Raw genomic sequence first — 22,904 nt, 5'->3', positions numbered from 1 at the left:
ACAGGTGAGAAGCAGGAAGGCCAGACAGCAGGTTACAGTAATCGAGACGGGAGAGAATGAGGGCCTGAGTCAGAGTTTTAGCAGTCGAGCAACAGAGGAAAAGGCGTATCTTTGTAATTTTGCGGAGGATAAAGCGACAGGTTTTAAAAACGTTTTGAATGTGAGAGAATGTGAGGCATCGAGTGTGACCCCTAGGCAGCGTGCTTGGGCTACTGGGTGAATGATGGTACTTCCAACACTAATGTGGAAGGAGGTAGTAGGACCAGGTTTGGGATGAAATATGAGGAGCTCTGATTTTGCCATGGCAAGTTTAAGTCGGTGGAGGGCCATCCAGGATGATATTGCAGAGATATTCAGAAATGTTGGTCTGTACAGCAGGTGTAAGGTCAGGGGTTGAAAAGTACATTTGTGTCGTCAGCATAGAGGTAATATTTAAACCCAAGGGATGTGATTAGGTCACCTAGAGAAAGTGTGTACAGAGAAAAGAGAAGAGGTCCAGGACAGAACCCTGGGGTACCCCCACAGAGATCGAGGAGGTGTTAGCAGAAGAGACACTGAAAGTACAATGGGAGAGGTAAGAGGAGATCCAGGATAGAACTTGGTTACGAATTACCAAGAGTATAGCGAATGTGAAGAAGAGGGGGGGTCCGCGGTGTCAAATGCTGCAGAGAGGTCGAGCAATATGAGCAGAGTATAATGACCTCTGTCTTTGGCAGCATGGAGGTCATCAATTATTTTATATAAGAAAATGTTTATGTGGTACATGCGCTCTAGCGCCGGATCCGTATAGTACATGATTATAATCACCAGAATTACTCCACAGCACAGGTTAATGGGTTAGAGTAATCTTGAGACAATTGTCAAGTGGTATGGAATCCTTAAAGGGGCCAATATTCCCTGAAGGAATGGCGTAAGGGGGGTAAAAACCCAATTCTCAGGACCTCATTGGGATGATCCCTGGATCTCTATTAAACCACAAAGATAATGTAATATTGAATGACGATTTCTACTCACATCTTTGGAGTGTCCCCATCCTATGCTTGTCATGAAGCGTGCTGCTACTAGTAGAAAGTCCAGAGAGATGTAGCGCACAGCCAGGAGTGGGTCCAAAATAGGTTTAAAATTTTTTTAGGTAGTGGCCATCCTTGCTTATATTTTAACTACATATTCTTATTTACGCTATTTAAACTATTCCCCCCTCACTGTGTCCCTGACATGGTTTGAGAGTGGGGCACGGAGGGAATTACAGCAGAGGCACAGCTGGAGATCACCATTTTAGGAGCTGCCCGATGTGACCCACAGCCATTTCATCTCCAGGACTGTTCGCTGCCGCAGGCAATCATAAAAACCCTAATATTAAATGTCTTACATCATGCCTAATACTGTATGTTAAAGGGTCAGTGATACTCCAAGATTGTGTCAGATGAGACAAGCAGACCGGAATCCCCTCGGCTTCCAACACATTAGACCTGTGTTTTACCTTGTTTAGTGAAAGACCAGTGTGGCCTGGAGATGTATGAAAGGCGACAGCATTTAACTCGTTGCTCTGGCTGTAATGCATCAAACCCTAGTATGGGGTAGGACATCAATTAGAATGAGCTACCAGATGATGGTAAGATACCCCATATCCATGATCAATCCTGGCCTAGAGGTTGCATGGTGACTGGACATGGAGAGTTCACTGGCCACTTGTGTGCCACACCCAGATGTTATTCTCCAGTTGATATCAGTAACCAAGTATTTCTAGTTCACCATTGTGGGGGGAGGGGGGGGAGGGATAGAAATATGTATGGTTACTTTTATTCTGCCAGCATCCACGGTCTTCTCAGACAGGTCTGGGACCCTGCCTGCCTTTCCTCCTTATCGCTTGGTATACAGTGCTTCCACTGCAGCCAGAGTCTGTGCTGAAAAGCAGTGTAATACAGCAGGTATAAGCTTAGAAGGGTCCATGTTAAAATAGATGCGAAAGAGTGACACCTAGTGCTCATGTACATGTCATTACCCAGAACCCCTCGCTGCAATGGGCGCACTAGCCCAAGCGATAATGGGGAAAGACAGTTGCAGACTTGTGAGACCTGGAAGTGCAACCACAAGTGGTATTTTTTTTTCCTGTACACTGTATGGTGGTGGGTTCGTAACTTTTTACTCACCTTAACGGTCTTAATGTCTAGATTAACAAATGTAAGCTCATTCAATCTGCCATGTTGTTCTAGCTAAAGTAGCAAGGATTTTCTCCTGAATTCCTGTAACACTACACTATGGAGGTGTGCACATTCAAAATAAAGGACAAGGTGCACTTCTTGCAGTGACTTTCTTACAAATACTATGGTACACAAGGGATATAGAATTGGTGGAAGTCTATCAAAGTGGGAATACATGTTATGAAGTCACCCTGCCCTTGTGCTGGAGAGTGAAGCTTCAATTAAATGAAGGTGACAATTCGTCAACTTAGAGATGCTGTTACACAGCACACCCAGTAAGGGACCTAATGGATCCCAGACTAAGCATTTTGGGAAGTGGGATCACAGTGCAATCCTACATACACATGATCAGGCTGTGATACCCGGTATTGAAAATATTGAAGTCTAGTGAACCTCTGAAATGGCCAAAAAAAACCCCCCACAAATTTATACAACTTTGCTTTATTTAACAGTCTTATATGAGATGAAGTATTCTTTTGACTGAAGCATCAAGTCTGTTTCCTACAAATAAAAAAACAAAGTTTAATTGACAAAATATTTGTGAGTACATCTTAAATTGTGTTTAGACAAATTAAGTGCAAGCTTTTTGTACACCACATTACAAAGTTGAGATGATGATTAAACTATTTCCAAGCAGAGAATCACTGGTAACACGAAGACTTATTTTGCTTGCATTTACACAAACTCAGCAGTCAGATCCATAAAAGTTGTGTCATCAGACAATCAGGTTCGGGATAGACTCATCACTGTTTAGTATTTGCAGCTAATGGTACAGCAAGGAGTATGTCACTGGTAATACCTTGTATGCCAATGGTCATCTGCAGGATTAGAGAGTGACGATCATCTGGCTGAAAAAAAAAAAAAAAGGAATTAAACCTCTATATTTACAAGTTATGTTTACGCTACTTGAAATATATATATATGTCTCAGTGCATGAAGATTTATCATTTAGAAAAATCAAACAATGTAGGTAAAATGTGCATCATCATTGACAGCAGTAACCAGGCAGACCCCAGCAGGTCCCACAACTCACCATGTATATCAGGAGTAGAATTATTCATTGGTCCAGATTCTGTACACCTAGGAATTGTAATTAAAATACAGATGTTAGTGCTGGGCACAGAGATCATGTCATGTATTTAACTGAACACAAAACACTAGCCGGTTTCCTGCCAACACACAAGTTACAGAGCAACTGAACTCAGCAGTCAGATCCATAAGAAAGTGTCATCACGTCGTCAGGTTCGGGATAGACTCATCACAGTTCAGGCTACCTGAAATAGTAGCAGTTCCAGATACTCTGAAACGCCCCTTTTTTTCTATACTGGTTCGGAACGAAGGGTCCACCTGAGCCAAATGTTACTTTTTCCAGCTCCAGGACCCCCAGATTTACAAGATACTTACTGGTGCAGTCATTTTAAATCTCCATCTGGGGAAATAAAATGGCTGCCAAATCTCATGCCCAATAGGAAGCTGCATCAGTTGCGACTTCCTAAAGGATGACCATGCATAAGTAATATTGGTAACGTCACCAGCAATGTTCAGAAACGAGGCGTGAAAACCGTTCCCATTCTGTAAAATAATGTCAGTCATACTTCAGGTTTTACAGATGTCAAGCTGCTATATCACAACTTTATATATAACTATTGACAGTAGTGTTTTAGGTGTTAAAATGTTGTTCATTGTTGCCACTGAAAAAAATAAGCACAAGGATTTTAGAATATGTCTTAATTAGATGTTTACAAAATTAAGACAAATTTCCTTAAATGTACTCATCTATTCAATAGTGCAGGGGGGCGCAAACTTTTTTCCCTGCGCCCCCCTGCCGGCTGTCCCCTCACTCCCGCGCCCCCCTCCCAACCCCAACTTACCCGCGCGCCGGCGTAATGACGTCACATGGCCATAGCAACGTGACGTCACATGACCTCACAGCGTCATTTTGACGCCGCGTTGCCATGGCGACACAGGGAGGAAGCCGCCGGAGCCACGGTAAGTTAGGTTTACAGAGGCCCTGCAGCTCCCCCGGCACTTAATTTAAGTGCCTTCGGGAAGCGCGCGGGGCCTCTGTAAACCCCGCGCCCCCCGTCGGCAGTGTCGCGCCCCCCAGATTGCGCACCGCTGCAATAGGGTAAAGGCGTAACACAGATGTAGACTTGTACTTCCATGGACACCAATGCACAATACGGACTAGGGGGATTTTACCAGTGTGAAGGAATTATCCCCATCTCCCAAACTACACATTTAAAACCTGAATGACTGACATGTTTATTATTTTGTTTAATTTGGTACATTAAGTCACATCTGCAAAGGATCTTTAGGCACTGTCGCACCACAAGCCATCTGATGGCAAATCACTGCATACCCAAGTTATATAGCAGTAACTTCATGCAGAGCTTCTCAGAGGCCCATCTGGTTGGTGCAGCAGAGAAGTTGATTGCAGATTAGTCACCTTTGTTTGCCAACCTGTGTAACAAATATTTAGGTCTATAAATAAACATTCTTTGCTTTTAGGAATATAAATACTACGCACTTGTTTAGCATCAGCAAAGCCACTTGGCATTATCGTCAAAGACTCATTGAGACTTGGAAGACCATCGTGAGAATGAACATCATCTGCAGTGCATGGATCACAGAACAAATCCCAACCCCTTACAGCAACTTCCAATAAACCGTTGCATGGACTGTTTAGTCTGCTAACCCCGTCATACAGGCCAACATACCTCACGTGTGCACTGTTTTACAATATGCCTCCATTGTTAGCAAAGTAGAGTTGCTTTTCCACAAGGACTGTCTCTTCCAGGACATGGCACATGCGCCTCCAAAAGGTCTGATTCTTCAAGAATTCCTGCAGAGAAAATGGGATTAGGAGCAATGAACAAATCTACACAGAGAATTCATCTCAGGTTATGCAGCAAACATCAATAGAGGCAGCACTCAGCAAAACCATAAGGCTACGGCCCCGCTACCTGCACGCCTGCCAAACTGGCGGTGCGTGCAGCAGAGCCCCCCGGTCTGCAGCGAGATGCAGGGGGAAAGACAGGGGGGAGTGGCGTGACAGGGGCACGGCCATGTCACCACCAAGCAGGTTCGCCCTCATTAACTGAACTTCTGGGGGAGCGTGGCCTAGCACTCAGTTGCTAGTATTGATCACAATTTTCCTGCCTGCAGGAACCCCTTGCAGTGGGCCTGGCCCCATTGAGGGACTGCTCTTGTCCCAGAGTATTGCCAAAGCCTCAACACCAGTTAAGCTTAGAAGAGCATTGTGAGGATTGTGTGTGCAGCTTGTTACTTTATATTCAGCACACACCTAATATAGATTAGTCTACATTACTACTTAACCATTGTGTGCACAGCAAGGAAAGAAGAACGATCTTAAATGCTCTTTGAGTATATATACATCTAGCATTTGACATATCTTGGTATTCAATGTGCTTTTACAATTAATTGTTACAATTGTATCATACAGGTGATAGGTGTCCAGATCTTTAAAAATAACCCAATTCACCTATTTATTGAAGTAAAAAAAAATATTCTCTAAGGGTCACCCTTTTATTTTGACAGTCACTATGTCCTGGCGCACTCTGTGTTAATGTACCAAGTTAATGCAAGGATACTGCCAAGCCTTTCCATACATTACAAGTGTCAAATAACACTTTCAGTATAGAAGTCAGCAGTCTTGTGTATATGCCATACGATAATAAGGGGAACAAAGACATTCATTTACAAGCTAGGGTCTCCTTCCCTAAAGTATCAATACAATTATTTTATTTAATCTTCCCAGTTCTGCGCCTTCCCCATATTACAAACTAATGAGCTGGGAGAGCTCTGCATTTCCTGGGAGCAGCTCTGAGCATCATTGCAGTTGGCCACATGCAGCCAAATAAAGTCCAACCTCTTCCCCCCCTAAATTTCACAGTTCAATCCACTATTTATATTCAATATCCCCAAGTAGAATTGCAACACGGTGTGATCCCAAGAGGGGCATCCTGGGCCTGCAGGGAACAAGACACATCCTCAGCAGGACCTGCTATTCCCTTGCACCAGTCTAGCCTTCTATTGCCTCCCTATACAAGTCTTTCCACACAATGTGACCAGAGGTGATACCCTCATGAACAGGTCAAACTGCCTCCCTCTAGTCTTGGGGTTGCCTCCTCTTTCGCACAGCGGCCAGAATGCACAATTCCATGTGTCGGAGCAAGACCCTCAATGTGGCAACTCAAAGGGGATACTTCAATTAGAAAGGCTGGCTGTAAAAGTACTTGCTGAATGGCGAGATCCCACAAGAGGGAGTAGCCAGAAGAAATCAAACCGCTTCCAATTTAAAATGAACATTTGTCAAGTTTGGATAAAACACCAATCTCAATTTACCCAGCTGAGACCCTGTTCAACATGTCGTGGCATTTGTTCACTTTGGTCAAAGGAGACATGTCCCTTTAAGCTAAACTTAAATTGCAGCAATACACAAACTCAGCAGTCAGATCCATAAAAGGTTTGTCATCAGACAATCAGGTTCGGGATAGACTCATCACTGTTTAGTATTTGCAGCTAATGGTACAGCAAGGAGTATGTCACTGGTAATACCTTGTATGCCAATGGTCATCTGCAGGATTAAAGAGCGACTATCTTCTGGCTGAAACAAAAAAGAATGAAACCTCTATATTTACAAGTTATGTTTACGCTACGTGAAATATATATATATGTCTCAGTGCATGAAGATTTTATCATTGAGAAAAATCAAACAATGTAGGTAAAATGTGCATCATCATTGACAGCAGTAACCAGGCAGATCTCAGCAGTTCCTACAACTCACCATAGATCAGAAGTAGAATTATTCATTGGTCCAGAATCTGTACACCTAGGAACTGTAATTAAAATACATATGTTAGTGCTGGGCACAGAGATCATGTCATGTATTTAACTGAACAAAACACTAGCCGGTTTCCTGCCAACACACAAGTTACAGAGCAACTGAACTCAGCAGTCAGATCCATAAGAAAGTGTCATCACAATGTCAGGTTCGGGATAGACTCATCACAGTTCAGGCTACCTAAAATATTAGCAGTTCCTCATACTGTGCAACATACCCTTTTTTCTATGCAGGGTGGAAACCAAGGGCCCACCCGAGCCAGATGTTACTATTTTCAGTTCCGTGGACATCCACAAGATACTCAATGCTGAAGTCATTTTTAATCCCTCTGGGGAAGGGGACTGGGGGGGGGGAAATAAAAAAATGGCTGCCAAATATGCCAATAGGAAGCTGCAACATCAGTTGTGACAGAGGACCCTCAGGGCCAATTGTGTAAAATAACTTGTTAGTTTGGGTGGATTGCACCTCAGTCATTTAAGGTATTACTGATTTCAAGGCATATTGTAATATCACAACTGCATATTACCCAGGTATAAATTTGTAAACACAGAGAGAAAGTGCATTAAATGTACTTATCTGGTGCCTTGTTACACACCCTTCCCAGCCTGTCCCCTCTATTCAATGGGGTAAATTAGTATTAGGTTTATTAAACCAACTTTCACTTTAATGGACACCAATGCATAATACGGACTAGAGACCTTCTCGTAAATAAAAGCGGATTTTACCAGGATGAAGGAATTATCCCCATTACACAAGCTGAAAAATGTAAAACCTAAAATCAGACCGACAAGTGTAATCATTTTTGTACATTAGGTCACATCTGCAGAGGATATTTAGGCACTGTCGCACCACAAGCCATCTGATGGGAAATCATTGCATACCCAAGTTATATAGCAGTAACTTCATGCCAAGCGTCTCAGAGTCCAATCTGGTTGGTGCAGCAGAGAAGTTGATTGCAGATGTCACCTCTGTACGCCAACCTGTGTAACAAACAAATATTTAGGTCTATAAACAAACATTTTTACGAATAGAAATGCCCCCGCACTTTTTTTTAGCATCAGCAAAGCCACTTGGCATTATCGTCAGAGCCTCTCTGAGACTTGGAAGACCATCGTGAGAATGAACATCATTTGCAGTGCATGGATCACAGAACAAATCCCAACCCCTCTTACAGCAACTTACACATTATACTACGTTACATGGACTGTTTACAGTCTGCAAACCTGTCATACAAGTCCACATACCTCACTTGGGCACATTGTTTATAACATGCGTACCTTGTTAGCAATCTTCCAGGACTGGCTGTTCCAGAAGGACATGGCACATGCGCCTCCAGGGGTCTGATTCTTCAAGAATCCCTGAAGATGAAATGGGATTAGGGGCAAACATTCATTATCTGGGAATTTATTATCAGGTTATGCAGCCACTAATCTAAAGGCAGCAACTGTCAAAGAATCTTCACCTTTTAAGACTTAAATTGCAATACCCAAACTCAGCAGTCAGATCCATAAAACGTTTGTCATCAAGCAATCAGGTTCGGGATAGACTCATCACTGTTTAGTGTTTGCAATGGTAACTAACGCAAGGTATATAAATAGTAATATCTTGTGCCAATTTTAATCTTCAGGATCAAAGTAGAACGATTATGCTCTCCTGGCTGTTAGAACAAATACATTCTACCACTATATTTATGAGTAATGTTAATACTTTAAGGTTTGTGCATAACGATTTTATTATGGGGGGGGGGGGGGGGACAAATAAAAAAATCAAACAATGTAGGTGTAATGTGCAGCAGTAGCAAGAGCAGATACCAGCAGGTCATGCAACTCACCAAATAGCATATAGATTTAATCTGCATATTCCATCTTCTGTATACCAAGGAACTGTAATTAAAAGAGCTGTTAGTGCTGGGCACCTAGATCATGTTATGTATACAACTGAACGTAATGCTAGCATGTTTGCAACCAACACACAAGTTACAGAGCAACTGAACTCAGCAGTCAGATCCATAAGAAAGTGTCATCACAACATCAGGTTCGGGATAGACTCATCACAGTTCAGGCTACCTGAAATATGAGCAGTTACTCATACTCTGAAATGCCCATTTTTCTATACAGGGTGGGAACAAGGGTTCACCTGAGCCAAATGGTTCTATTTCCAGATCCAAGACACCCAGATTCACAAGATATTTACTGGTGGAGTCACCAAATGGTGAAATAAAATGACTGCCAATAGGAAGCTGCATCAGTTGTGACTTCCTATAGTGTGGACATTTAAAGCCCCTCTGAAAACCAGTAAGTAATATTGGTAACTTCACCAGGAATTATTTCCAAACTGAGTTTCTAGATTTGAAAATAATTTTAATTCTGTAAAATAATTGGGGTTTTTTTCTCGGTGGATTGCGCAGCAGTCATATATAAAAAGGTATTACTGACATCAAGCTGCAATATCACAACTGAAATTTTCCATAAACGTGTTTAATTTGGTACATTAGGTCACATCCTCTGCAGATATTTAGGTAGTCGCACCACAAGCCATCTGATGGGAAATCACTGCATACCCAAGTTATATAGCAGGAACTTCATGCTGAGCGCCTGAGGCCAATCTGGTTGGTGCAGCACAGAAGTTGATTGCAGATGTTATCTCTGTACGTCAACCTGTGCAACAAATATTTAGGGCTATAAAACAACCATTCTTTTACGAACAGAAATAACCACACACTTGTTTAGCATCAGCAAAGCCACTTGGCATTATCGTCAGAGCCTCTATGAGACTTGGAAGACCATCGTGAGAATGAACATCATTTGCAGTGCATGGATCACAGAACAAATCCCAACCCTTCTTACAGCAACTTCCCCATTATACAACGTTCCATGGACGGTTTACAGTCTGCTAACCCTGTCATACAAGTCCACATACCTCACTTGGACACATTGATTAACAATGGAAGCATGTTAAACAAAGCAGAGATCTTCCAGAAGGACTGGCTGCTCCAGAAGGACATGGCACATGCACCTCCAGAGAAGTCTGATTATTCAAGAATCCCTGCAGAGAAAATGGAATTAGGAGCAAACAATTATCTGAATTTATTCTCAGGTTATGCAGCCAACATTAATCTAAATGCAGCAATTGTCAAAGCATCTTCAGTTTAAAAATTAAATTGCAATAATAACCAAACTCAGCAGTCAGATCCATAAAAAGTTTGTCATCAAGCAATCAGGTTCGGGATAGACTCATCACAGTTTAGTGTTTGCAATGGTAACCAACGCAAGACAAACAGTAATATGTTGTCCCAATTTTAATCTTCAGAGGGTCAAAGTAGAACGATGATGCTCTCCTAGCCGTTGGAACTAAAATTCTACCACTATATTTACAAGTAATGTTAACACTACTTCAGAAAGGTCTGTGCATAAAGATGTTATCATTTAGGAAAATCAAACAATGTATGTGAAATGTGCATCAGTAGTAAGAGCAGATATCAGCAGGTCATGCAACTCACCAAATAGCATGTAGATTAAATCTGCATATTCCAGCTTCTGAACACCAAGGAACTGTAATTCAAATACAGATGTTAGTGCTGGGCAGAGATCATGAAATGTATTGAGCTGAACAAAACACTAGTAGGTTTCCTGCTAACAAGTTACAGAGCACAGAAACTGAACTCAGCAGTCAGATCCATAAGAAAGTGTCATCACGTGGTCAGGTTCGGGATAGACTCATCATAGTTCAGGTTACCTGAAGTCACATGCAAGGAAGTACTGACTTAAGAGCCACAATATCACAAAACTGTAAACTCCATTAGTTGAGTTATGTTCGTTCCCCAACCACTAGCAATGAACAAGACTGGAGTGCAAGCAAACTAAGGCCGCGTCCATGGATAGTGCTTGCGAGCGGAGGCGCGCTTCCGCTCGGCACTGAGCCCCTAAAGCCGCAATGAGAGCGGCTTTAGTAGGGGCTCGCCTACGCTTCCGCAAGCGCGCGGAAGCGTAGGTCTTAGGAAAATGTTAAAGCTTCGCGTTTGCCAGAGCGCAGGGCCGGTCACGTGAGCGGTTCGCCCAATGAGGGCGAACCAGCTCCGTGAAGTCACTGGCCCGCCCACCGACACGCCCCCGGACGGCGTGCTGTCTAAGGCCAGGGAAAGCACCCGCTTTCCCTCAGCGCGCCTCCGCCCGCCACCCATAACCATGGCCGAGGCCTAAGATTGCATTGGTCAGAATTTGTCATTAAGAATTGGTTTCTTAGATTTACTCATCTGGTGCTTTGCCACACACATCCTTTCCAATCTTCATTTGGGGCAATGCACACCTGAAACCAACTTATTAACACCAATCTTGCCATAATACAGACAAGAGACCATGGAGGGGGAAATAAAGTAAAATAAAAAAGGGGGGTGGGGGGGGGGAAAGAGAGAGAATGTTACTCAGATGAAGGAATAACCCACAAGCTAAACATTTAAAAATCAGAGTGAATTTCGATTGAAAGTACAAGTTTCAATTTAATTTAGTCAATTCTGTCACCTGCATATATTTAGGTACTGTCCCACAACTCATTTGATGGGAAATCACCGCATACCCGAGTTATATAGCAGTAACTTCATGCTGAGCGTCTGAGCCCGATCTGGTTGGTGCAGCAGAGATATTGATTGCAGATTGTCATCTGTATGCCAACCTGTGTAACAAACATATTTAGGCCTATAAACAAACTGTTTTACTTTTAGGATCAGAAATGCCCCCGCACGTTTGTGTAGCATCAGCAAAGCCACTTGGCATTATCGTCAGAGCCTCTATGAGACTTTGAAGACCATCGTGAGAATAAACATAATTTGCAGTACATGGATCAATGAACAAACCCTACCCTTCTTACAGCAACTTCCACATTATAAAACGTTACATGGACTGTTTACAGTCTGCTAACCCTGTCATACAAGTCCACATACCTCACTTGGGCACATTGTTTAACATGCTTCCATTGTTAATCAAAGCAGAGATTCTCTTCCAGAAGGACTGGCTGATCCAGAAGGACATGGCACATGCGCCTCCAGAGAAATCTGATTATTCAAGAATCCCTGCAGAGAAAATGGAATTATGAGCAAACATTAGTAATAGTTTCACGGTAATAGAAAGGGAAAAAAAAGACCCTCTTTGAAGGTTTGCATGTACTGAAGTGAAAGGCGATGTATACCACAGAACATGCGAGTCTCTGGCCTTAAATATTGGATCAATTTGTAAGTAAAAGATACAATTTCACTAAGCAACATATTGCCGTTTAAAAAGCATTAAAATGCAGACCTGAAAATACTAGTTTACATATAAGCAGGTTTACCATCTCTAAAAAAAACAAATACATAAAAAAAAAAAAAATGTTTTTATGCTTTGTATGTTGGATGCAGACTTTAAAAAAAAAAAAATTACATGATATATTAGGTGCTTAGAACAGTTTTTAGAAAAACCCACATGAACATTGCGCTGCAAAAAACCCGTTTAATATTGCAAAATGTCAAGGACCAACAATGACGCACGATAGAACAAATATCATGTTTGGGAAATTCACAAAGTTGCACACATTGATCGCAGCCTGCCCACTATAGATTGTGGCAATCAAGGACCGAAAGATAACTTATGGAGCTCAAGTATTCAAATCACACAAGATGTTATTTCTAACTGTATAATAGTTTATTGGATATGTTTAGCATTAACACATTTGCATTGACTCATGAAGTGGGAGATTTAAGCACAAATGAAGAACAGGCACTGAGGTCCCTTATCCTGTATACACCACTATTGCCAAGCTCTCATTATGGTAACACACACATATAAGACTTACGCACGCTTGCGGAAGCGAGCCCCTGCTATAGCCGCTCTCATTGCGGCTGCAGGGGCTCACTGCAGAGCAGCAGCGCGCCTCAGCACGGGTCAGCGCTTCATGCCCGAGGCCTTATTCAGGGTGCCAGCTGCAGGACTCGGAGGGAGGCAGTGCGGCAGTTTGCTGGGCGATCTGTGTTTATCCCCCAGCAGACTTTTCAGCGTTGGGGAGGGGGCGGGGTTACACACGGCAGGGTAAGTATCCAAGTTGCAGTCATGAAATCATTCTGAAGAATGATTTCATTGGCTGCCTAGGTCCCTGTGACGCTGCTGCAGCTCCAAAAAACGAAATTTTCGTTTATTGAAACTGTAGTCAGCTTCAACTCCTGGCCTCGGAGACAGCGCGGTTGCTACCCTGACAACCAGTATTCAAATTGAATACTTTGTTTCTCACGGCAGCACGCCCTCCCTCCGAAGCCAGCACCCTGAACGAGGCCTTACTCTGTGCCCAAGGACAGAGTTGAAAACGAGGTAACTCAATGTATTACTTCTTGGTAAAACATTTTATAAATAAATAAAAAAATCCAGTCATGTTTTCTAAATATACATAAAAATTCAAGGTTTTGAAGAAATGCGATAAAAAAAATAAATAAAAAAAGGAGGGAGAAACGGTGTTACATAGTTATAGTAGATGAGGTTGAAAAAAGACGTACGTCCATCAAGTTCAACCTATGCTAAACTTAGACAACAGATCCTATATCCTAAAGCCTCCGTTTACAGATAAACTCATGAGGAAACGCGCAGGGTCACGTGCTGTTGATGTCAAGGCGTTTTTATGTGCGGTTCACCTACATTGAAGTACTAGGGATATCTGCTTTACCATTTAATTCGCTCCCTGCCCGGAACTAAAGACATCAGAAGTTTGTTCCTGGAGGATGGATCTGTCGGCTGCTGTCATTTCAAGTTTCTGTTGCACGGAGGCTCGTGACAGACAGTCGGAGGTGTGGAGTTCCAGTGATCGGATTGGGGCAGGAGTATTTATCTCATAAAACGCCTATATACTATTTCTGTTTGTGAGCTTTGGAATGTATTAAATTCATATTTTAGAAATAATGCACTAGGATCGGGCGCTTTTTCTTTGTTCTATGCAGGTTTGTGAGTGGAGGTCGTTGTGCCCACAAAGAAGGCTGCCAGTATCGTGTTCTATGCACCAAACAATTGGTACTATTTAATCAGTGGACTCAAAAGCGTATGTTTTTTTTTTTTTAAATCTTGGACTTGTTTTTATTATTTTTTTTTTATATAACACACACCCACTATTGTTTTTCTATTTCATAATACTTTTAAATATATGGTTTATAATATCTAGATTTAATATTTTTTTTATCACAGGCATTGTTTTATTGATATCAGCTACACATGGTTATACCAACTATTGGTTAACTTTACATCTTAAACAATCAGTAGATATTAGATCTATTCATTATTCTCAGAATTGCATATTAGATATCAGCCCAAGTACAATTATTCTATTAATAATTACTTATCACTGGACATGCTCCGAGCACAAAACTGAACAAGAATGTCCCCATTATTTCTCCTTCCCCATCATATCACACAGTATGCAGCTAAATGAGTGAGCAGGGACAGGCCTGAGGTGTTGGGAGCAGAGCGGGGGATCATGGCTGCAGGTGGCCGCATGGGAAGTTTCTGCAGCTCTTCCTGCTACAAAGGGGCCTGTTTACATTCCCGCCCGGGTTGTGACGAGAGCCGGAGATGGGCAGCCCGGGGAACAGAAGTGCTAAGCAGGGCCAATAGAGGGGCAGCCCGGGGAACAGGAGAAGTTCTCCACAGGGCCCGCTCCTCACGCATCGGTCTCTATCTCATATACCCGCCCCAGACCAGTCTCCCCCTCCGGTAAGGACGCGTGGGGTTCCCCGTGGCCGGGCTCCGCCACCTCCCTGTTTCCCCCCTCCCTAGTCTCGGGGACCGCCTCCTCCAACCCGCAGGCCCCCTGATCCTCTCTCCACTCCCGGGCAGTGTCTCCCGGATCAGAAGGCGGGCAGAACGTGCGATTCCCCGCATACCAGCGCGAGACCCTCACCTTGGCATCCGCCATCTTTGCCTCTCGGCTGAAAAAGAGGCTCTCTGTTAGCTACGGGGTCAACGTCAAGCGAGAGCAGGGGCGGAAGTGAAGTCAGAGGACGGGCAGACGAAGTATCTGATATACTGTAACATCTGCTTCGGTGTGGGACATGACCGGACGTTAAGTCAGAGGACTGGGCTGGCATAGTATCTGGTCTTTATCTGCGAAGGTGAAGCTTCAGTGTGGGGTATGACTGGAAGTTATGTATCCCAAAGAGCTGTGTGTCATTACAGGAAATACACATTTTTTTTAATAGGGGCAGTTAGAAATGAACAGGAATAGGTTCTTGTATTCTAAAATATTTATTGAGTTATCATAATTCAATTGTGTTATTAATTCTCGTACCAAATTAATCTATATATATATATAATTGAATTTTGTGACATTGTTACTAGATGTGGTGAATCTGATTGGTCCGTGGGTCTGTCACTCAGCCTCTGGCCAATCAGATTGGTCCGTATCCCTACCCCCGCCCGCCTCTCATTGGCCTGCGTGGCTCTTTGACGTCACCCAACTGCCATTCTCTTCTCCTCCTCACCTGCAGCTCACCTTCCCCCTCGGCCTCACCCAACTGCCACACACACACGCACAACCACCCGGCCACTGTCCTCTTCACCCAGCGGCCCGGACCGCCGGCTCCCCCCCTATCACCTCCCCATCACCCCCACCCCATCCGCAACTCACCTCCCCTGGCTGTGCAACGCTCTGCAGGACGCGATGCACATGGCTGTTCCCCGTGGCTTTGCTGTAGTGCAAAGCGTCGTGCCCCAGGGAATCCACCAGGCTCACCCGAGCCCCGGCCAGCAGCAGCATGCGGGTAGTGTCTGTGCTGTCTCCCTCACAGCACAGCATCAGGGGGTCCTGCAGGTATGGGAGGCGGGGTACAGGGAGACCCATACAGCACACCGTCAGGGGGTCATGCAGGATGGGGACCGAGGTGAGCGCGACAACAAGCCCCCCCCCCCGCAGTGACCCGCCGCACGCTGCGGGACATGCCAGCGGGGGGGGGGGGGGGGGAACAGGGCAGTGTCGGCCGCGCGGGACATGCCCTTCCCTCTGGTCCCCTTCCCCACGGCGCTCCCTTGCTTGCCCTGCGTGGGGAGGGAGATGGGCGTGGGGGGTGGGGTGGTGGTGCGCAGTCACGGCTGGCGGGAGGTGGGGAGCCGCCTGTTCGGATCGCCGGACTTCCACTCTCCCTACCCCCCCTCCTCATGTCCACTGTGTGTGTGTATGGGAGAGTGCGTGTGTGTGTGACACACTGTGTGTGTGTGTCTCACTGTGTGTGTGACACTGTGTGTGTGGGACACTGTGTGTGTGGGACACTAGGGTGGGGACCGGAGCTGCGCATGGGTGGGGGGAGGAGCGGAGATAGAGGGGGGAGGAGCGGAGAGAGAGGGGGGAGCGGAGAAACAGACAGGGGGAGTGGAGAGGAGTGAGCGGGAAATTTTAAACCCGGGCAACGCCGGGTGCCTCAGCTAGTACAATATAATTTGTTTCAATAAAGTTTATTTTTATATCCGTTTGTGGGACATGCTCAGCCTGACTACAGTTATATAACATGTCCCAATGTCACCGGAACTAAACAGGACTCACTTTGTAATCCAGTACGATGCAGTAACCCCAAATATGCCCTTTTATTAAAGTGAGCTCTGTGTCTTATGTCCTTTAAAACCGATTACTATCTTTATTTTTTTCCGTAGCGGTTTCTATCGTTATTTTACTGTTAAAAGGCTCAAAGCCACGTATTGTTCTCGGTGGCAGGTCCTGCTGTTTATTCACTCCAATGGGCAGCACAGAACTGTTTTAAAGACTTTAAAGCAGCAGTGCCTGTTGGTCGTTTTATTTATTTTTTGACATATTATATAGTTGTAGCCAGGTCACCTTTTTCCCCCTGCGACCACCCAGGGAGCCTCCGTGGCCAGGAGAGATGCCGGGTACTGCCGGAGGCCAGCGGCAGACCCGACGGCCATCCCAAGGGTGGGGGCTGTTGCAGGGAGCGGTGCTCTGTCTCCACGAGCGGGTCGGTTGCCGGGGACGCGATCGGGCCGTCGCTAAGGCCGCGGTCGCGTCTCTGAGGTCCCGGCGGCCGGCGAAGAGGGCGCCGCCATTACCCCGCCATTCGCGCATGCGCAGTGATCGCGCATGCGCAAGGGAGCCCCGCGAGTTAGGTAGGCATTGCGCGAGTGTAGGAGCAGGCCAGGAGAGTCGCGCGAGAGTAGGGATAGGTAGTTAGATGCTGCGGCGGCCATTAGGGGTTAGTGCAGGCAGAGGGAAGGCGCGCACGAGGCCCCAATGTTATTGCAGGTGCCTCGGGACTACAACTCCCATGAGGCTTAGGGCCACGCACCCCAGGTGCCTCATAGGAGCCAATAGGGCTGCAGGACTGCCAGGAGAAGTGGATACATTTGGCGGGCTGGCAGCTACGTGTCAGTCAGAGCAAGGAGCAGACAAGGGAAGGAGGTAGGGTGCAGGAGAGAGGGATCCCCTGTACTAGGCCAGCACCCCCTTGGCCCAAGATAGCTCTGAGTTACACTATGATAGGAGTGTTGCCAGGGACTGCCCTAGAGTAAAGGACCCTGTCACTCAATTCAGTCAGTTATTAGTGGGTAATTGCTGAGGGAGGCCCAAGATAGGGACGTTGCCCTTAGTGTAGAGTGCTGCCTTGTCAGAGTCACGGCAGTTAGGGCGGTGAGGTCTGACAGGCAGGCACCTTGTTGCGCAGCACGTTGGCTGCAAGCATTTAGTGAGGCTGAAGGGACTTGGGTAGTTAGGGGAGTGGGACAGGTCATAACCCCTGCAGGCCCATAGGAGTTCCCCAAGCCACTACAGGTTGCTGTACTACAGGGACAGGCCCTAGGCTAGGGTTCCTGTCACGTTAGTACCACTTAGATAGATAGGGACACAGCGGCTGCTGCTGTTCCTGTGGAAGCGGTTGAACCCACGTTGGGGTCCACAGAGACGATTCCAGAGTGGGACCGCCTTGGCGGTCCGCACGTGCCGGAGTTCGGTTGGAGGATCAGACGGATTCATCACACGTCTGACCCTTTGTGAAGATTGCTGACCCGAGCACCGGAGTGCTCGGCAGGTATCTAATACATAAGTGCACCACCGGGCCCTTAGCGTAATTAGTGACTGCGCAGTCACCCATTGACTCTCTGTAGGAGTACGGGACATTGGGTGGGGATCTTTGGACACTGGGTGGGATCACTTGGTGTTGGGGAATCGTCCTGCGAGACGTCACGGTTAGTGTCTCCTCTAGAGAGGGACACAGGTTATATTATTGTATGGTAGTGATATATGTTGTTTGCATGTTAGTAAAGTCCTTAGTTATTATACCTCACCGTGTATGTTATTATTGATTGTCCTGCGAGGAATCACTCCCCCTCTGGTGGGAGCCATCGCAGGTGGAGGCGCTGAATTGAGTAAGTGGTTACCCCTAGTATAATTGCCCCAGGTTCCCCCTGTGCCGACGGTCAGCCCTCCTTTGAGCCAACAGGTAATGCACCACACCTATGGTAATACCGTATGTTCCTTGCACCCACATCAGATCTGCGATTGGGGGGGGGGGGGAATACCCGTTACATAGTTTTTGTTTTCTTTTCATACAAATGGGTTGCAGTGGGGGTTCCCCCAGAGCTGAACCACATTATTTACAGCTCCAGGTTCACAAGAAACTTAAAAGTTGTAGGTGCTGGTGTTTCTTCTCCCTTCTTGGTGATTCAAAATGTCCACATCCACAAAAGACCACAAGCCAAGATGAAGCAACCATGGGTGACATTGCAATTAACTATTGGATGGCTGCGAGTGCCATCTTTGAAGATCCAGGAACTGCACCGTCACCATAAACTCAAAGTATATCGGGAAACCAGAGCTAAAAATAATTTGGCTCAATTATATACAAAAATCAGGGAGAGGATGGATAGAGGAGAGGGAGATAGAATTGAAGGGGGGAGGAATGGGGGTGAGCGAGAGGGTGGTGGAATGGGGAGGAATGAGAGAATGGTGGAGATGATAAGGGGGCAGAGAGTGTTAGGCCTCGCTCAGACAGGCTGCTATTTCCACACGCTTGCGTGCGCGCTTCCGCCACGTGCTCCTGCAGCCCAGCAATCTGCGCTCAAACTGCAGGAGTTGGGTCGCGGCGTTTGGGGGAGTGGCAGGGGGGGCGTAACAAACCTGTCACAGAGCTGGTTTGCCTTTATTGGCTGAACCAGCTCATGTGATGCGACTGCAGCCCCAAATTTCAATTTGGGTTGTGGCGGCAAAATGTTGCAGCGTCAGTGCAGTAATTTGCTGCCACAAGCAGTTTCTAGTGTGACAACTGTCATCCACTGGACTGAAAGAGTGCGTGCGCAAGTCGCAACGTGGCCTGTGTGAGCGAGGCCTTATAGTGACTATGCGTATTGCCTCGGACACAGTACAGGAGCTCGCATGACCGAGTGCGCGCCTGTACTAGCCGAAATCTGTGTTGAGCAATGGGGGGCGTGGTGAGGGCCTGCCGTCGCGCGGCAAAGACAAACAAGTTTGTCTCGCCACGCATCAGTCCCCTCGCCGCTCTCATGCACGTGCGCACTATGCACATGCGCATTGGCCTGCATTGGTTTCGATTTGGCCGTCGGAACCAGTATGGACGCAGCCGGCTGTAGGCTACTTTCTTTTTTCCCCTTCAGTATGATGGATACATCACATCTACAGTGAGAATGGGAGAATTATTCCCTATAATTTATTTAAAACAGCACATCATGCGATATGTTTCTGGGTGCTTTTTGCCTTACTATAAACAATTCTACAGTAAAATTCCACCATATTAATATATTTGCTTGGAGGCGAGTAAAGGTACATCAAATTTTCAGCTAAGAAGATACAGTAAAATGAGTTTCTAAATATTCTCTGATAGCTTGACCAGTTTTTTTTTTATAACAGCCTGATAGCTTGACCCCAGTTGAGATCTATGGGGGAGGATGTGTACCTGAAAGCAGCAGTCCCCCCCAAGATAAGTTTGTGTTTTTTGAAGTGAAACTTCCTTAGTGGCGCCTCATTCGTAATGGGGCAAAAAAGAATTGTGGAGACAGAAATGAAACGGATGTGACGTCAGTGCTGGCAGTTGAGGCCGGGCTGTGTTCTGGCTCAGCCCGACCCCAACACTGACATCACACCCGCTCCACAAATCAGATGCGGCGGCGATAGCCGCTCCTAACGGCCGCTGCTCCCCCCACATGGCTGATGACATATGCGGCGGCGAAAGCCGCCGGCGCCGCTCCTAACGGTCGCCACTCCCCCCGCACATCCGCTGCCAAGCCGCGCATGCTCAGTAATCATGGGGACTGGAGGAAAGCCACGCATGCGCAGAAGCGGTTGGCAGCGGCGCCGTTCCCCGCCCGCTGCCACGGCTGTTGACATGTGTTGCCATTCCCCGTCTGCTGCCCGGGACAGCAGAGACCGCCCGACCGGGACAGCCCCCCCCACCCTTTCCTAACCCGAATGGGACCTCCCTCCCAGCCCACACATGGGCCCGCCTAACTTCCACTACTGCTGCCATGCCGCGCATGCGCAGAAGCGGCTGGCAACGGCGCCATTCAGCCCTCCAGTGACGCGGGCGTTTGCGGGGCCCCCAGGAAGCGGTGGTACAAAAACCCGGGCGCAACCCGCGCGGACCCCCCCCCGGACCCCCCACACACTGACGGACCCCCCCACACACTGACTGACCCCCCGGACCCCCCCACACACTGACAGACCCCCCCAGACCCCCACACACACACTGACAGACCCCCACACACACACTGACTGACCCCCCCAGACCCCCACACACACTGACTGACCCCCCCCAGACTCCCACACATACTGACTGACCACCCCACACCCCCACACACACTGACTGACCCCCCAGAGACCCACACACACTGACTGACCCCCCCAGACCCCCACACATACTGACTGACCACCCCACACCCCCACACACACTGACTGACCCCCCAGAGACCCACACACACTAACTGACCCCCCCCAGACCCCCACACAAACTGACTGACCCCCCCAGACCCCCACACACACTGACTGACCCCCCCCAGACCCCCAAACACACTGACTGACCACCCCAGACCCCCACACACACTGACTGACCCCCCAGAGACCCACACACACTGACTGAACCCCCCAGAGACCCACACACACTGACTGACCCCCCCAGACCCCCACACACACTGACTGACCCCCCCAGACCCCCACACACACTGACTGACCCCCCCAGACCCCCACACACACTGACTGACCCCCCCAGACCCCCACACACACTAACTGACCACCCCAGACCCCCACACACACTAACTGACCCCCCAGAGACCCCCACACACTGACTGAACCCCCCAGACCCCCACACACACTGACTGAACCCCCCAGACCCCCACACACACTGACAGACCCCCACACACACTGCCTGACCCCCCCAGACCCCCACACACACTGCCTGACCCCCCCAGACACTGCCTGACCCCCCCAGACCCCCACACACACTGCCTGACCCCCCCACACACTGCCTGACCCCCCCAGACCCCCACACACACTGACTGACCCCCCCAGACCCCCACACACTGACCCCCCCAGACCCCCACACACAGTCACACGCACACTCAGTCACACACACTCAGTCACACGCACACTCAGTCACACTCAGTCACACTCAGTCACATGCACACTCAGTCACACTCACAGTCAGACGCACACTCAGTCACACTCACAGTCAGACGCACACTCAGTCACACTCACTGTCAGACGCACACGCACAGTCACACGCACACGCATAGTAACACGCACAGTCACACGCACACGCTCAGTCACACGCACACTCTCAGTCACACGCACACTCTCAGTCACACGCACACTTTCAGTCACACGCACACTCTCAGTCACACGCACACTCTCAGTCACACGCACACTCTCAGTCACACGCACACTCTGAGTCACACGCACACTCTCAGTCACACGCACACTCTCAGTCACACGCACACTCTCAGTCACACGCACACTCTCAGTCACACGCACACTCTCAGTCACACGCACACTCTCAGTCACACGCACACCGTCACACGCGGAATTCACACTTAGTGCAAATAGCTAATACAGGGGATGTGTGCCGAGCACGCGCATTCTAAGTCAAATTTATTTGCGTTTTGTCATTGAGATTGTATTTTGATTTTTAATTAAAACATCACCAACACCAACACAAATACAATTTCTGTGACAAAAGTCTAAGAAGTTTCACTTACTATGCGCGTGCACAGCACACACAGCTTTTTTTTTTACCTTATCTGGGGCCCCCCAAGTTCCAGATATATGTGTAGGATGTTGTCTGTGTTTAGCACAAAAAAGCTACAAATACGTCCGCGGGGTCACGAATATAGAGTTGCAACGTCAAATATCTATTGGCCACCAGACCCAGCATCCATTTTATTTGCCTGGTGGACTAGACCAGGGGTGAGCAAACTTTTTATGCCGAGACCCGCTTTTCATCCATGATATTTGTCGGGCCTCCCTGCCTGATGTAATCAAAATCACATGGAAAAAATCCCCAAAAAAACATATCTCAGGCTGCGGCCAGGCAGGGAGCGAATGTGCTGGCGCTCGTGCGCGTGATGTAATGCACTCTGCTTGGCCGGGCAGTCTGTGGCCGGCTAGGTGCGCGCGCACGGGGCATGTCGGGGGCGCGGCCATGACATCACGGAGCTGGTTCACCCTCACTTTTTTTACTGTTGTGGGGTGTTTTTCCTTGTGTTTTATTAATATTAGACTAGTACATTATGAGTAACATTCACATAGCAGCAGCCTACCCTTTTTTTCAGTTATCAGCTGTGCCTCCTGTTGTGTGTGGCTGAAGAGGATCGCGGCGAAGCAGGGTG

General features: G+C 47.1%; 1 long non-coding RNA gene and 14 other non-coding genes across 19 annotated transcripts; all 15 read right to left on the bottom strand.

Annotated features, from left to right (window-relative positions):
• Window positions 1-2,626: 2,626 nt before the first annotated feature.
• Window positions 2,627-15,071, bottom strand: LOC142497580 (uncharacterized). Of its 5 annotated transcripts, none has more exons than XR_012802279.1 (16): window positions 14,974-15,071; window positions 12,005-12,133; window positions 11,586-11,736; window positions 10,568-10,619; window positions 9,988-10,113; window positions 9,629-9,725; window positions 8,900-8,951; window positions 8,346-8,426; window positions 7,950-8,048; window positions 7,012-7,063; window positions 6,783-6,831; window positions 4,922-5,046; window positions 4,564-4,664; window positions 3,235-3,281; window positions 3,001-3,049; window positions 2,627-2,702 (listed from the first exon to the last, which is right to left on the bottom strand). It is a non-coding gene; the product is annotated as an uncharacterized LOC142497580 (long non-coding RNA). The 5 variants fall into 5 exon arrangements; XR_012802280.1 differs by having other exon boundaries at window positions 11,641-11,736; XR_012802283.1 differs by lacking the exon at window positions 6,783-6,831.
• On the bottom strand, window positions 2,884-2,953 carry LOC142498188 (small nucleolar RNA SNORD50). Its single transcript, XR_012802373.1, has one exon. It is a non-coding gene; the product is annotated as a small nucleolar RNA SNORD50 (small nucleolar RNA).
• On the bottom strand, window positions 3,121-3,198 carry LOC142498234 (small nucleolar RNA SNORD34). The gene has a single exon (XR_012802408.1). It is a non-coding gene; the product is annotated as a small nucleolar RNA SNORD34 (small nucleolar RNA).
• On the bottom strand, window positions 3,400-3,468 carry LOC142498197 (small nucleolar RNA SNORD50). The gene has a single exon (XR_012802381.1). It is a non-coding gene; the product is annotated as a small nucleolar RNA SNORD50 (small nucleolar RNA).
• Window positions 4,733-4,819, bottom strand: LOC142498247 (small nucleolar RNA SNORD35). Its single transcript, XR_012802420.1, has one exon. It is a non-coding gene; the product is annotated as a small nucleolar RNA SNORD35 (small nucleolar RNA).
• On the bottom strand, window positions 6,666-6,735 carry LOC142498252 (small nucleolar RNA SNORD50). Its single transcript, XR_012802424.1, has one exon. It is a non-coding gene; the product is annotated as a small nucleolar RNA SNORD50 (small nucleolar RNA).
• Window positions 6,897-6,975, bottom strand: LOC142498233 (small nucleolar RNA SNORD34). Its single transcript, XR_012802407.1, has one exon. It is a non-coding gene; the product is annotated as a small nucleolar RNA SNORD34 (small nucleolar RNA).
• On the bottom strand, window positions 7,173-7,241 carry LOC142498194 (small nucleolar RNA SNORD50). Its single transcript, XR_012802378.1, has one exon. It is a non-coding gene; the product is annotated as a small nucleolar RNA SNORD50 (small nucleolar RNA).
• Window positions 8,117-8,203, bottom strand: LOC142498242 (small nucleolar RNA SNORD35). Its single transcript, XR_012802415.1, has one exon. It is a non-coding gene; the product is annotated as a small nucleolar RNA SNORD35 (small nucleolar RNA).
• On the bottom strand, window positions 8,558-8,627 carry LOC142498187 (small nucleolar RNA SNORD50). The gene has a single exon (XR_012802372.1). It is a non-coding gene; the product is annotated as a small nucleolar RNA SNORD50 (small nucleolar RNA).
• LOC142498196 (small nucleolar RNA SNORD50) lies at window positions 9,059-9,127 on the bottom strand. Its single transcript, XR_012802380.1, has one exon. It is a non-coding gene; the product is annotated as a small nucleolar RNA SNORD50 (small nucleolar RNA).
• Window positions 9,791-9,877, bottom strand: LOC142498243 (small nucleolar RNA SNORD35). Its single transcript, XR_012802416.1, has one exon. It is a non-coding gene; the product is annotated as a small nucleolar RNA SNORD35 (small nucleolar RNA).
• On the bottom strand, window positions 10,244-10,313 carry LOC142498255 (small nucleolar RNA SNORD50). The gene has a single exon (XR_012802427.1). It is a non-coding gene; the product is annotated as a small nucleolar RNA SNORD50 (small nucleolar RNA).
• On the bottom strand, window positions 10,728-10,796 carry LOC142498192 (small nucleolar RNA SNORD50). The gene has a single exon (XR_012802376.1). It is a non-coding gene; the product is annotated as a small nucleolar RNA SNORD50 (small nucleolar RNA).
• LOC142498246 (small nucleolar RNA SNORD35) lies at window positions 11,809-11,895 on the bottom strand. Its single transcript, XR_012802419.1, has one exon. It is a non-coding gene; the product is annotated as a small nucleolar RNA SNORD35 (small nucleolar RNA).
• Window positions 15,072-22,904: the final 7,833 nt, after the last annotated feature.

This window comes from Ascaphus truei, chromosome 6 (assembly GCF_040206685.1).
Source record: "Ascaphus truei isolate aAscTru1 chromosome 6, aAscTru1.hap1, whole genome shotgun sequence".
NCBI lineage: Eukaryota > Metazoa > Chordata > Amphibia > Anura > Ascaphidae > Ascaphus > Ascaphus truei.
This window is presented reverse-complemented; position numbering and strand designations above follow the sequence as displayed.